The following is a 12,931-nucleotide window of genomic DNA, read 5'->3' as shown; positions in this document are numbered from 1 at the left end:
GGGGTGGGTGGAAAGGCCGTGGGGCTGGGAGGCTTCAGAGAGGCATTTAGTGGGTTACGGCATTCCACAATGCACAGGTCAGGTTTTGAGCTAAGGATGTTTGCAGAAATGTGTTGGGGTTAAAGATCAGCACACCTGTAAAAACTGAAAATGGTCAATTACCATCAATGTCAAGAGGAAAAATTGTCCCTTTGTTGCTCTTTCACTATAGCAGAGTGCTGCTTCAAACAAACCTGACCCTACCTGCCTGATGACCCAATACGCAAATGCCAGCCACAGGTGTGTTCTATCTAAGGGAGGGCTCTATCTGAGAATTGTCTGGCCCCAAGTATCAATAGTGCTGAGGCGGAGAAACCCTGCCCTGGAAAGATGTACTAACTGGGTGTGTGGAAAGACACACACACCCAATTTCAAGTCACCCTGCAGTCCCAAGTAAAGAACCCCTGGTCTCTGCAAACTTTTAGTTACAGAAGAGGAACTAACGAAGGGCTGAGGTGGGGGTGGTAAATAATGCACTCAAGATCACCCAGCAAGTCCCCCTTGTGCAATCGGCATGGTGCCTGCACACAGTAGCAGCTCAGTAAATGTTAAATTGGGAAGAAGATTAGGAAAGAGGCCGGGCGTGGTGGCTCATGCCTGTAATCCCAGCACTTTGGGAGGCCGAGGCAGGCAGATCATGAGGTCAAGAGATTGAGACCATCCTGGCCAAAATGGTGAAACCTCGTCTCTACTAAAAAAAAAAAAATTAGCTGGGCGTGGTAGCACGAATCTGTAGTCTCAGCTACTGGAGAGGCTGAGGCAGGAGAATTGCTTAAAGCTGGGAGGCAGAGGATGCAGTGAGCCGAGATCACGCCATTGCACTCCAGCCTGGCAACAGAGTGAGACTTTGTCTCAAAAAAAAAAAAAAAAAAAAAGAAAAGAAAAGAAAGAAAATCAGGAAAGGATTAGGCTCTGGCCTGAAACTTCTCAAGGTTGCCCCAGAAAGGACCCCACCAGCATCCCCTCGATCCTTCCTGGACTCCAGCTTCTTGGCAGTAGTCGCTGCTGCTGATTGGCCTCTTCTTGACTCCTCCATGAGGAGGCCTGAGCCTGGCTGATGGTGGAGGCAGGCGACGCTGCCTAAAGGATAAGGAAGAGTGGGTCAAGGTCAATTTCACACATCTAAGCCAGAGAGGACACAGTGGTTACAAGGGTTCACCATGGTGGCAGGCACCCAGGGTACTGGAGAGCTGGGTCATCCATGGTGATGGGTGGGCTAGGCCAGGTTCCTGCAAGGTGTGTGGGTGTATGTGAAGGTGAGCTCAGATTTTCTGACCCTACCTGCCTGATGACCCAAGGTCCTTAATTAGCTAGACATCCTGTCTGGTGCCTGCTTCTGGAACTGGCCTTAAAGGGCCCACAAGGGTAATATCTGTGGGGGCCTCAGCCGTCACCTCTGCTCTCCATCCTTCCTTCCCTCTTCAATGGAAGCAAAATTGCATAGCTTTACCAATGTCGGATTTACAGCTCTACTGTTAGGTTCATATCCCAGATTTGCTGCTTGTTGGCAGTGTGACCTTAGGCAAGTGATTCAACCTGTGTCTGTTCTCAGCTGTAGAATGGGGTTAACACAATTGTATCCACCTTGATAGGGTTAATGGGAGGATCAAATTAGTTAAAAAAAATTTTTTTTTTTTTTGAGACAGAGTTTCACTCTTCTTGCCCAGGCTGGAGTGTAGCGGTGCGATCTTGGCTCACTGCAACCTCCATGAGGTTCAAGCGATTCTCCTTCCTCAGCCTCCCAAGTTGCTGGGGTTACAGGCCTGCACCACCATGCCTGGCTAATTCTGTATTTTTAGTAGCGATGGGGTTTCACCATGTTGGCCAGGTGGGTCTCAAACTCCTGACCTCAGGTTATCCACCAGCCTTGGCCTCCCAAAGTGCTGGGAATACAGGCATGAGCCACCACGCTCGGCCCAAATTACTTAATTTTTTAGCAGATCAGTTGGAGGGATGGCTAGCCTAGAGTAACCAGTCAATAAATGTGAACAAATTCCAGTATGATTTTTACTGGGCTCCTCATACCCTCCAGGGATGGTGAGAACTAACTTAAGGCTCCTTTTTTCTTGAGCGTCTCCATCTTTCTGCTGCCTTCTAGTGGAGCCCGGCTGTATGTTCTGAGAGGATGCAAGGTGAACTTGGTGTGTCCGGAAAGGTAATTCCCTGCTTCAGATTTCAAAGAAAGTGTGCCATTTAAGGAAACCTTGTGATTGGTTGTTGTACAGAGTCAAACAACTAGTTTCTCCCGCGTCCTCCCAAGCAGAATGCACCTGTGGTTGGCATTTGTGTACTGGTTTGTTTGAAGCAGCACTCTACTGTAGTGAAAGGGCAACAAGGGCAATTTTTCTTGACGTTGATGATAATTGGCCATTTTCACTTTTTACAGGTGCAGTGACCTTTGACCCCAACACTTTTCCGTAAACTTCCTTACCCGAGCTCTCACAGCAACCAGGTGGGGACACATGTTGTCCCGGCCTGGTCCCCTACTCCCATGGACCCTGCGAGAGGCGAAAGGATACCACAGAGAGTGGGGGCTCTGTGCTGGGCACTGGGTGTGCAAAGCTGTGTGTGATGTAACCGTGGACCCTGGAGAGAGATTTCGTTAAGGGAAAGATGAGGGTGGAGCAGGGCAGGGGGCGGGATAGGAAGGGGTCTGGATACCTACCTGGTTTGGCTGGCAGGAGGTTAGTGAGAGCAAGGGAAGGGGCAGGCTAGAGTCCTGGATTGGGATGGTCCCTGGGGCCCCGGCTGGGGAAAACGAGTTCTGGGAGGGACAAAGCTGTGCCGAAGGATGCACATCTGGCTACCTGAGGGACCTTGGAACTTGGTCTTTCGCAGTACGCCTGTGTCTGGGGGCAACGCGGCCGATGGCCACCCCATATGCTCGATCAATTCTGCAGCTCAGGCCCCCGCCTCAGAAGGCTCCGCAATACCTGTGCCAGGTCTCTGTGCCTTCCTCAAGCTTTCACGCTCCAGGACCTCGCGCCTCTCAGCCCCGCCCTTGGTCCCGCCCCCTCATGGCCAGCCAATCCGAGAACCCCAGCAACCCCCTCTTCCAATGCGGCTCCTCCGGGTCCGCGTCCGTCCCGCCCCCTCTACCGTAGCTCCTGCAGCTGGATGCTTTCCGCCGTTCGGGTGGCCGGCGTTCGTTCCCCGAAGCCCGCATCCCAGCTGCGGCCCGCAACGGCAGGTGCTGGAGGGGACTGCGGCCTGGGCCCCGGAGCCAGTCGTAGGCTCCGGGGCCAAGCGTGTCCCCGGGCCTCGCTCTCAGGATCGCCCTTTTGGAAGCCGCACCTTTCTGTCGTGCGCCCTCCCCACGGGCAGGGGATGGATCCCGGAAGCAGTGCAGGGAAAGGAGCCGTGGACAGGGGCGCGGACTCTGGCTTCAGCCCTGTTCTGGCTCTTCTGGGTCCTTCTCCTCAGGCTCTCAGCCTCCTCATGTGACAAACAGGTGTTTGCGGCTGCCGGGGTTGGCTCTGGGGCCATTTAGCCTTTAGTGAGAGTTCAGACGGAAGAGACCGTATCAATCATGTAAACCACTGTGGGCTGTGGCCGGCTCTCCCACTCCTTTTCTGGCCCCCCGGTAGGGCCCAGACTCAGCCCGGGGTCCCCTGCCTCGGGAGCCCACCTCCCTCCTGCACGCGGCTGGGTGTCCGATCCCGGCGCTGTTGCCGCGGGCTTTGGCTCCACCTAGTGGCAAGAGGTTTGATCTGAGAGGCGCCGGCTGAGGCTCTGGAGTGACAGAAGCGGCTATCTGGAGCAAGGACAAAGTGGCATTCTCGGCCTCAGCCTCTGCCACAGACCTGGCTGAGGACCCCGACCTCTGGTTCCGAGGGGAGGCTGGGGTACTGGTTGCAGTAAGAAACTTCTTGCTTACATAGCATGGCATGGCATGGCTTCTGTGCCCCGGTCTGACTGGCCCCATCCCCTTCCTCCTCTGGAACTGGACTCTGTCTCCATGGTCTGGCCAAGATGGATGTTTTTCCTTATGTGCCTGTCTAAAGGGGTGTGAGGTGCGTCAGGGAGAGGACAGGGAAGAGCTGCTGGCCTGGTTACTTATGTACTGCCCACTAGAGAAGCCCACAGCGGGGGCCTCCCAGGAGCCCATGTGAATATTTTGACAGCTGAAGAAAAAATGATTAGCTCTGAAATAAGAACACTGCAAAATTGAAATCAATAAATTCTTAATCAGGTGTCCAACTGTAACATTGTATCAACCTCATTAATTGTTAAATTTAGTATTCATAAAAATTTCATTACATCTGAAAGAATGTGTGGGCTAGGTTTTTCTCATTTCACAAGAATTCCCAATTGTAATTTAAATCAGTTACTCGTAGCCAAATGGTTTTAAGAGCAAAATTATAAATATCCTTTCAAAAACTTTACAGCATAATTTTAATATTTTAACATGTTTGCACTGAGAAAGTGAAGTGAAGCTGTCAAAAATAAAAATGAAACTGGACGTGGTGGCACGCGCCTGTATTCCCAGCTACTCAGGAGGCTGAGCCAGGAGAATTGCTTGAGCCCAAAGGTTCAAGGACAGCCTGAACAATGTGTAGAGGGGGACAGGGAGCTGCAGTGTGTCCTGCACCCAGGCAGGGAGTGCTCTGGGGGTACTCAATCACCCTTTAAGTTGGTGTGTGAGGGCTCCTCTGGAGTTACAGGGGTGATGGGGTCTTAGTGGAGCAGGGAGAGGCAGCACTGGGGAGCTAAGTGAGGATTAGGGCTCAGGTTTGAGCTCACCATGTGGAGTAAGTTCCCATAGGAGGGCTGCGATGGGTGGGCCCCCAGGACTAGCACTCAGAGATGCCCTTTGCAGGGGCCCCCAACCTGGCAACACTCCTCTGCTGAGGGCTCTGGGCCTTTGACTTCTGGGTCCAGTCTTCTCTCCTCCTTCACCCCAATTACTCCTGTCCCTAAAGTTATGTCAACTCTGTCCCCCCCCTTTTTTTTTTTGAGACAAGAGTTTCGTTCCTGTTGCTCAGGCTGGAATGCAATGGCGTGATCGTGGCTCACTCCAATCTCTGCCTCCCAGGTTCAGGTGATTCTCCTGCCTCAGCCTCCCGAGTAGCTGGGATTACAGGCATGTGCCACCACTCCCGGCTAATTTTTTGTATTTTTAGTAGAGACGGGGTTTCTCCATGTTGGTCAGGCTAGTCTCGAACTCCTGACCTCAGATGATCCGCCTGCCTTGGCCTCCCAAAGTGCTGGGATTACAGGCGTGAGCCACCGCACCCAGCAACTCTGCCCTGAATTTCCATTCATTTCAGGATCCGTAAAAGAAACAGTCTCCAAAGCAGGGTCCCTTTTCCTCCAGGACACAGCACATTCAGTCTTCATAATCCCTGGCTACATAAGTCCTAGCCTGGGCAGGAACAATGTGTTTCATTTCTTCCTTGGGAATATCACTCTACCATATGGCCACATGACACCTCCCGAGGCCAAACAAACAAAAAACCCCAAACAGCAAATGGGATCCATTTAATAATAAAATAGGTTTAACAGCCACATCTGACACTTAAGATGAGAAATGCCATTACCTTGAGACCCAGGGCTGGTTTCTCTCCAAACATCTGAGGTCCTTGCCCCTCCCTCCTCCCTTTAAACGGTTAGAGTGGGGTGGCACAGAAACAGATGAAACGCCCTCAGAGGAAGGAATAGGGTGTAGTGGTGGGGGAGCAATTTGACTTAGTGAAATACCCTGAGCTGTCCATGTGGCTGCCGTGAGGATCACAAGTTCTTCCATGCCACATCAGTTAGGGCTCCTTCTGAGGGAGGAATGTGGGGCTACATAGAACAACAGGATTGACTCTAGGTCAGAAATTTATACACGTGCTGGGATAAATGTCAGAACTTTATACATGTGCTGGGATCGTTGGAGGAAAAGCCAGTTCTTGGAGGACTGCTTTTCTTTGTGGAAGCTCATTGCCCTGCTGCTGCTCACAAGACACTGCCTTCTCCAACTGATGTCATTCCAGGCTCAAGGTCATCAGTGAGGCAAAACAGGCTCTCTCCAAACTCTCTTTATCAGAAGGTCCCTGACTGATGAGGCAGCGGTCACTCCAGCAGGAAGAGCAACAAGCACTCTTGATAAGTGCTTTTTTTTTTTCCTGCTAAAAACTGTGGCTCTAAATTTGTTGAAAGTGGTTGAACAGTATTGGAGTCTGGGGTCAAGTGGCTGTGTAAGGACAACTTTCACCATCATGGGTGATGTCTGGGCTGACACATACAACAGAGGAGACCAGGAGGATGTCACTCGTGTGTGTGTGTGTGTGTGTGTGTGTATCTGTGTGTTTGCTAACAGCTCTATTGAGATATTCACACATCATACAATTCATCCATTTAAAGTATGCAGTTCAATGGCTTTTAGTGTATTCAGAGAGTTGTACAATAATTACCACCATATACTTTAGAATATTTTCTTTTTCGTCATCCTAAGAATCCCTATGCCTTTATGTCTCATCCTCTAATCCCTCCATCCCCCCAGCTCTAAGCAACCACCAACCTATTTTCTGTCTCTTAGATGTGTGTTTTAAATGCCTTATTTGCCAGAAAATAAGATTTTAGGGAAAAAAAGAGGGAAGTTGTACTCTCCAATGACAAGTATAAGGTATAGTGTAGACTGCTGTCGTGAAATGCTCTACCTGGCACGTGTGTGTTTTCTGACCTACACATTTTTACCAAGTAGGCTGTAGTTTTCTTGAAATGACTTGAAAACTCTACAGGTGACTGACCTTGTTGTTTAGGAAAGTGGTAGGTGCAGGGTGATGGGGGGTGGGTGTAGGGGCTGACCTGGGCTGGGAGGATGGGTCTGGGGGTATGATATGATGGAGGGGGTATGGAAGCAGCTCTGAGAGGAAAGCAACACAGATCCAGTGTGTGGACAGGAAAGAGTTGACATCCTGAGTTCCATGGCAACCAGATTTGCCAAGGTCTTAGAGTGTGTCCAGAGTGGAGCCTGACCGCAGACCTCAGTTCAAGGGACCCAGAGGCCCTCTGAGTCAGCTGTGCTGAGTTACAGCCCCAGATCTGGGTCAACTGGGGAGAGATGACGAGGATCAGGGTTCCAAGGCGAAATTCCTTTGTTTCTTCGTGTTTCTCCAAGGCCTGGGGGACAAAGACTTTCTCCTCTAGCCTTGCCCTCCACCATCAGCCAGAAACTTCCTCCGTGGAAATCTGCAGTGATTTTTGGGTTGGCCTTACACAGGGCAGGCTGTGGGGAAGAGCCACTCTTGACTCGGGCCCGTGGGGCTGCTCTGAGGCTTGCCTCTGCCCTTGTATCACCCTAGTAACTGACGGCAGGTCTCTGCCCCTCCCTGGACCTCAGTCTTCTCATCTGTACAATGGCAGCTCAGAGACAGGACTCCCTCAGGGCCTTTCCAGCTCTGTCGGCCTGTGAGACCTAGTGAGGCGCAGGGCAGTCTGGGCATGGATCCAGGGATGGGTCTGCAGGGCGCTGGGTGTTGGGTCACATTGCTCACTGCCCTGCACCTGTGCCCAGGTCTGCTTCTCAGCAGCATGGCCAGGGACTGAGAGCCCAGACCTGGGAGAGGTACAACTCAGGTTTGAATTCCAGCCACAGTAAGGCAAGTGAAGATCTAGAAGATTCTTCCATAGAGGAGATGACCAGCCCAAATGATAAGTTGAGGCACTGAGATTGGCATCTATCTGAGTCCTCTCTGATCACCCTGCCCTGAAGCCACAGTTAGGTGAGCCCTGCCCACCTGTTCCAAATTCCAGCCAGTCACTTGGGTCCTGACTCTTAAATTTGGAATCCAGGTAGGACTCTGAGTGGACTGCCAAAAATCATCAGACATTTAAGGAATCTTCTAATATGAAAGGCAGGGATCAAAACAAACAGAAAAAGGAATTCAGAGGAAACAGACTATGCAGAGAGTAAAAGAAAACTAAGGCCGGGCGCGGTGGCTCAAGCCTGTAATCCCAGCACTTTGGGAGGCCGAGGCGGGTGGATCACGAGGTCAACAGATCGAGACCATCCTGGTCAACATGGTGAAACCCCGTCTCTACTAATACAAAAAAATTAGCTGGGCATGGTGGTGCGTGCCTGTAATCCCAGCTACTCAGGAGGCTGAGGCAGGAGAATTGCCTGAACCCAGGAGGCGGAGGTTGCGGTGAGCCGAGATCGCGCCATTGCACTCCAGCCTGGGTAACAAGAGCGAAACTCCGTCTCAAAAAAAAAAAAAAAAAAAAAAAAAAAAAAAAAAAAAAAAAGAAAACTAAACAACAAACAAAAAACGGTGATTAATATCTTCAGAGAGTTAAGAGAAGCTGTTACGTCCATACTGTGTCCACATCCAGACATAAGAAAGGACTGTAGGAAATTAAAGAACAGATTATGGAAATAAAAATTGCAGTGGAAAGGCTGGAAGCAGCCTGGTGTGGTGGCTCATGCCTGTAATCTCAGCACTTTGGGAGGCTGAGGAGGGCAGATCGCCTGAGGTCAGAAGTTTGAGACCAGCCTGGCCAACATGGTGAATCCCTGTCTGCTAAAAATACAAAAACTAGCTGGGCATGGTGGTGTGCACCTGTAATCCCAGCTACTCAGGAGGCTGAGGCAGGAGAATAGCTTGAATCCAGGAGGCAGAGGCTGCAGTGAGTCGAAATTGTGCCACTACACTCCAGTCTGGGCAATAGAGCGATAGGGCGAGACTCCATCTCAAAAAAAAAAAAAAAAAAAAGAAAAGAAAAGAAAGAAAGATTGAAAGCTGAAGTAGAGAATTATTTGGTGAGACAAAGAAATGGAACATGGGAGAGAAAATAAAACAATAAAGAAAAAATCAAGAGGTTCACATAAGAATCATAGGAATTCCAGAAGTAGATAAGAAAGTAGAGGGGAGAAATAATGAAATAAATTATACGAGAACATTTCTAGCGATTTGAGAACTTGCATTTCTAGACTGACTCACCAAGTCTCTTGCCCAATGACTGATATGGCAAGATGCATTGTGAGAAGAGCCTGGGAGCTTCCAGATGGGAATAAAAAGGACAAATGCAAGGATACAGGAATCAGAATAGCCTTGGACTTCCCAATGGCAATTCTAGAAAGTGGAAGACAATAGTATACTTTCAAAAATTACTTTAAAAGATTGAAAATTATTTCCAACTTAGAATTCTATATCCAGCTAAACTCTCAATCAAGTGTGAGGGCAGAATAAAGACATTGTCAGATAAGCAAAGGCTTCAAAACCAAGCCTTTCATGCACTCTTTCTAAGCAAGGTACTGAGAGATGCATTCAAGCAAAACAGGAGAGACATGGGATGTAGAAGCAGGGGCAAAAAAAAAAAAAGGAAATCTCCAAGATATGGTGAAGGAAGGTCCCTGGAGGAAAGCTGTGCACAGGCTTAGAGATAAGCAGCATGGATTGGGGGGATGATGGCTGGGAGATGCTTCTAAGAAGAAACAAATGGATGGGAACCTGATTAGTTGATTGTGTAGAAGAGATTTCCATTCCCCTCTGGGAACTGGCATTAGGAGTAGGGAGGGCTGGGATTGGAGCAGGGGGTTGCCCTCTTTCAAGTTTAGTAATCCTGTTGATAGTTTTATGTGTAGTTTTATGTATAGTCAGTAGCACTGACTGATAGTTTTATGTGCCAACTAGACTATGGCCCCTAGTTATTCAATCAAACACTAATCTAGGGGTTGCTGTGAAGGTATTTTGTAGATGTCATTAAAATCCAAAATCAGTTAACTTTAAGTAAGGGAGATTATCTTAAATGATCTGGGTTGGCCTGGTTCAATCAGTTGAAAGGCCTTCAGAGTGGGGCTGCAGCTTCCCTGAAGGAGAACAAACTCTTTCTGTCGAAAGACTCTCTCCCTGAGAGTCTAAGCTTGCCCTTCCTGACAGGCTGCCCTACATATTTTGGACTTGCTTAGCCAGTCTTATGATTTTATAAACCAATACGTCTCTTGATACATATCTCCTACTGGTCTGCTTTTCTGGTAGAATCCAGACTGATAAAAGAACTACTTGAATTTTTCAACCACCTACATGGATTATTTTGATAAAACTATATAATGAAGTAAAAATGAGTAAATATATATATTTTTTGAGATGAAGTTTCACTCTTGTTGCCCAGGTTGGAGTGCAGTGGTGTGATCTCGACTCACTGCAAACCTCCGCCTTCTGGGTTCAGCCGAACCTCCTGCTTCAGCCTCCTGAGTAGCTGGGATTACAGGGGACCGCCACCATGCCTGGCTAATTTTTTTCTTTTTTGTATTTTTAGTAAAGATGGGGTTTTAACGTGTTGGCCAGGCTAGTCTTAAAGTCCTGACTTTAGGTGATCCACTTGCTTCGGCCTTCCAAAGTGCTGGGATTACAGGTGTGAGCCACTGTGCCCAGCCAGAGTAAATAAAATTTTAACCTCTCATAAAAAGAAGAAGAAAAAAAAAAGAATTAGAAAAAGGACTAGAAGGAATCATACCAAAATGTTTTTAACAGTTACCTAAGGGTGGTAAAACTACAGGGAATACAGTAGCAGTCCCCATAACAAACCTCATGCCCTCCTTTCCCTCAAGGGACAATTTGCCATGAGACTTTTTTACTTTGGTTCCCAGACTGTCCCCTTAATGAGTTAAAGCCTGTAAATAAATTAAAAGTAGGATTATCTAGAATATAAGCTTGAAATATAAGAGTATAACAAACTCAGCAATATAGTTAGTTGTTTACTAGGGTATCGCTCACGGTTGTTAGTTGTTAACAGCAGAATTCACTCTAGCCAACATGTAGTAGGAAAGGAATGTATTGAGGCAACTATGTCACTCACCAAATCTCTAGGAGGGTCAAGAATCAGTCTTGGATGCCAGGGTTTCAGGAATATCACTCAACTCACATCCCAGAGCAGCCCTGGTGGCCATCTGCTGAGCCCCACAGGGCTCAGGTGCTGCAGCTGTCCCAGGGTGGAGGTTCCTGCCACCCCATATATCAGACTAGGTTTCACACAGTACCTGCTTCATCATGTTGCTACCTTTTCAACCAAGATTTCATGAGGTTGCATCTAATTGGTGGAGCCCAAGTCATCTGCCTGCATCCCAGTTGCAAGGGATGCTGGGAAAGACAGTTTCTGGCTTTTTGCCTTGAGATGAGATGTAGTCATTAGCCAGAGATTGCCAAAAACTCTTTGGGAATTTGTGCCTGGACAACCCAGCTCCGATGCTCAGCTGTTTTGATAAAAGCCAGGAGCACATTCATTGGCCTCATAAAAAGAGAGAGTCCAGGCCGGGCGCGGTGGCTGGCCGAGGGGGGTGGAGCACGAGGTCAAGAGATCGAGACCATCCTGGTCAACACGGTGAAACCCCATCTCTACTAAAAATACAAAAAATTAGCTGGGCACGGTGGCGCGTGCCTGTAATCCCAGCTACTCAGGAGGCTGAGGCAGGAGAATTGCCTGAACCCAGGAGGCGGAGGTTACAGTGAGCCGAGATTGCGCCATTGCACTCCAGCCTGGGTAACAAGAGCAAAACTCCCATCTTAAAAAAAAAAAAAAAAAAATAGAGAGTCCAATGCCCATCACCTGGGTCACCAGGACAACTATTAAGTGTGGTGATGCTGCCACTCTTGCTGGGACCCACTGAATGAACTGCTGCCCCTTCCTTGCCAGATGGCAGTAAGCACAGAGCTTCTCAGGGCCACTGGCTTCTCGTACCTCTCTCCTTGTTCTCTTCAGGGTGTGATGTGTCAGGGTGGCCTGTGCTCTGCCTACAGTGACAATTTGATCTCCTGTGAGCCAGGGACCTTCCTCTCCTTCCCACAGAATTTGAGGAGGAGGAAACCTGCACCAAAGCTTATTTGGGGCTTTTTCCTACTCAGTGGATCAGTCTCCTCTCTCTAGAGGTCATTGTTTTTAATACAGGAGAAAGGATTACCCAGGCAAAGATGCAGATTTTTTGTTTACATCTTTATTGAGGTAACATATTTAATAAAATGAAACAAATCACTAATGTATACTTCAGTGAATTTTTACATATGTAAACACTCAGCTTAAGAAAGAATATTTCCAACACTCCAGAAAATTCTGTTGTACCCCCTCCCAGTCATTACCCCACAAGAGAACCACTTCTAACACCATAAATTGATTTTGCCAATTCTTGAACTTCATCAAAATGGAATCCAACAGTGAGTGCTCTTTTGTGAGTACTCTAACATTAATGATGCACAGGATATTAATGTTCTTGTTTGTCCTTTTCCTCAGCGTTCTAAAATGAACAAATACAACTGTAATTTTCAAAATAATAATAGCGGCTGGGTGCAGTGGCTCATGCCTGTAATCCCAGCACTTCGGGAGGCTGAGGCGGGTGGATCACCTGAGGTCAGGAGTTTGAGACCAGCCTGCCCAACCTGGTGAAACCCCGTCTCTACTAAACATAACAAAAATTAGCTGGGCGTGGTGGCAGGCACCTGTAATCCCAGCGACTTGGGGGCTGAGGCAGGAGAATCGCTTAAACCCAGAACGCAGAGGTTGCAGTGAGCTGAGATCACGCCATTGCACTCCAGCCAGGGCAACAAGAGTGAAACTCCATCTCAAAATAATAATAATAATAATAATAATAATAATAATAAATAATAGCAACACTTGCCATTTACACAATATTTTCAGAAAATATACGGTATTTTAAAATCAGGGAACTGTATAAAATAGTTTATAATCACATATATATATATAATCATGTGGTGCTGTATAATGACATTTTGATTAACAATGAAACACATATAAACTGTGGTCCCTTAAGATTGTAATACTGTATTTTTACGGTACCATTTCTGTGTTTAGCTACGTTTAAAAAAAATACTTGTGTTTGTGTTATAATTGCCCACAGTATTCGGCACAGTACATGCTGTACAGGTTTGTAGCCTACGAGTAATAGGCCATCTCA

The sequence above is a fragment of the Aotus nancymaae genome, unplaced genomic scaffold (assembly GCF_030222135.1).
Source record: "Aotus nancymaae isolate 86718 unplaced genomic scaffold, 86718_ANA_hifiasm-v0.15.2.pri h1tg000003l, whole genome shotgun sequence".
Lineage (NCBI taxonomy): Eukaryota > Metazoa > Chordata > Mammalia > Primates > Aotidae > Aotus > Aotus nancymaae.
This window is presented reverse-complemented; position numbering follows the sequence as displayed.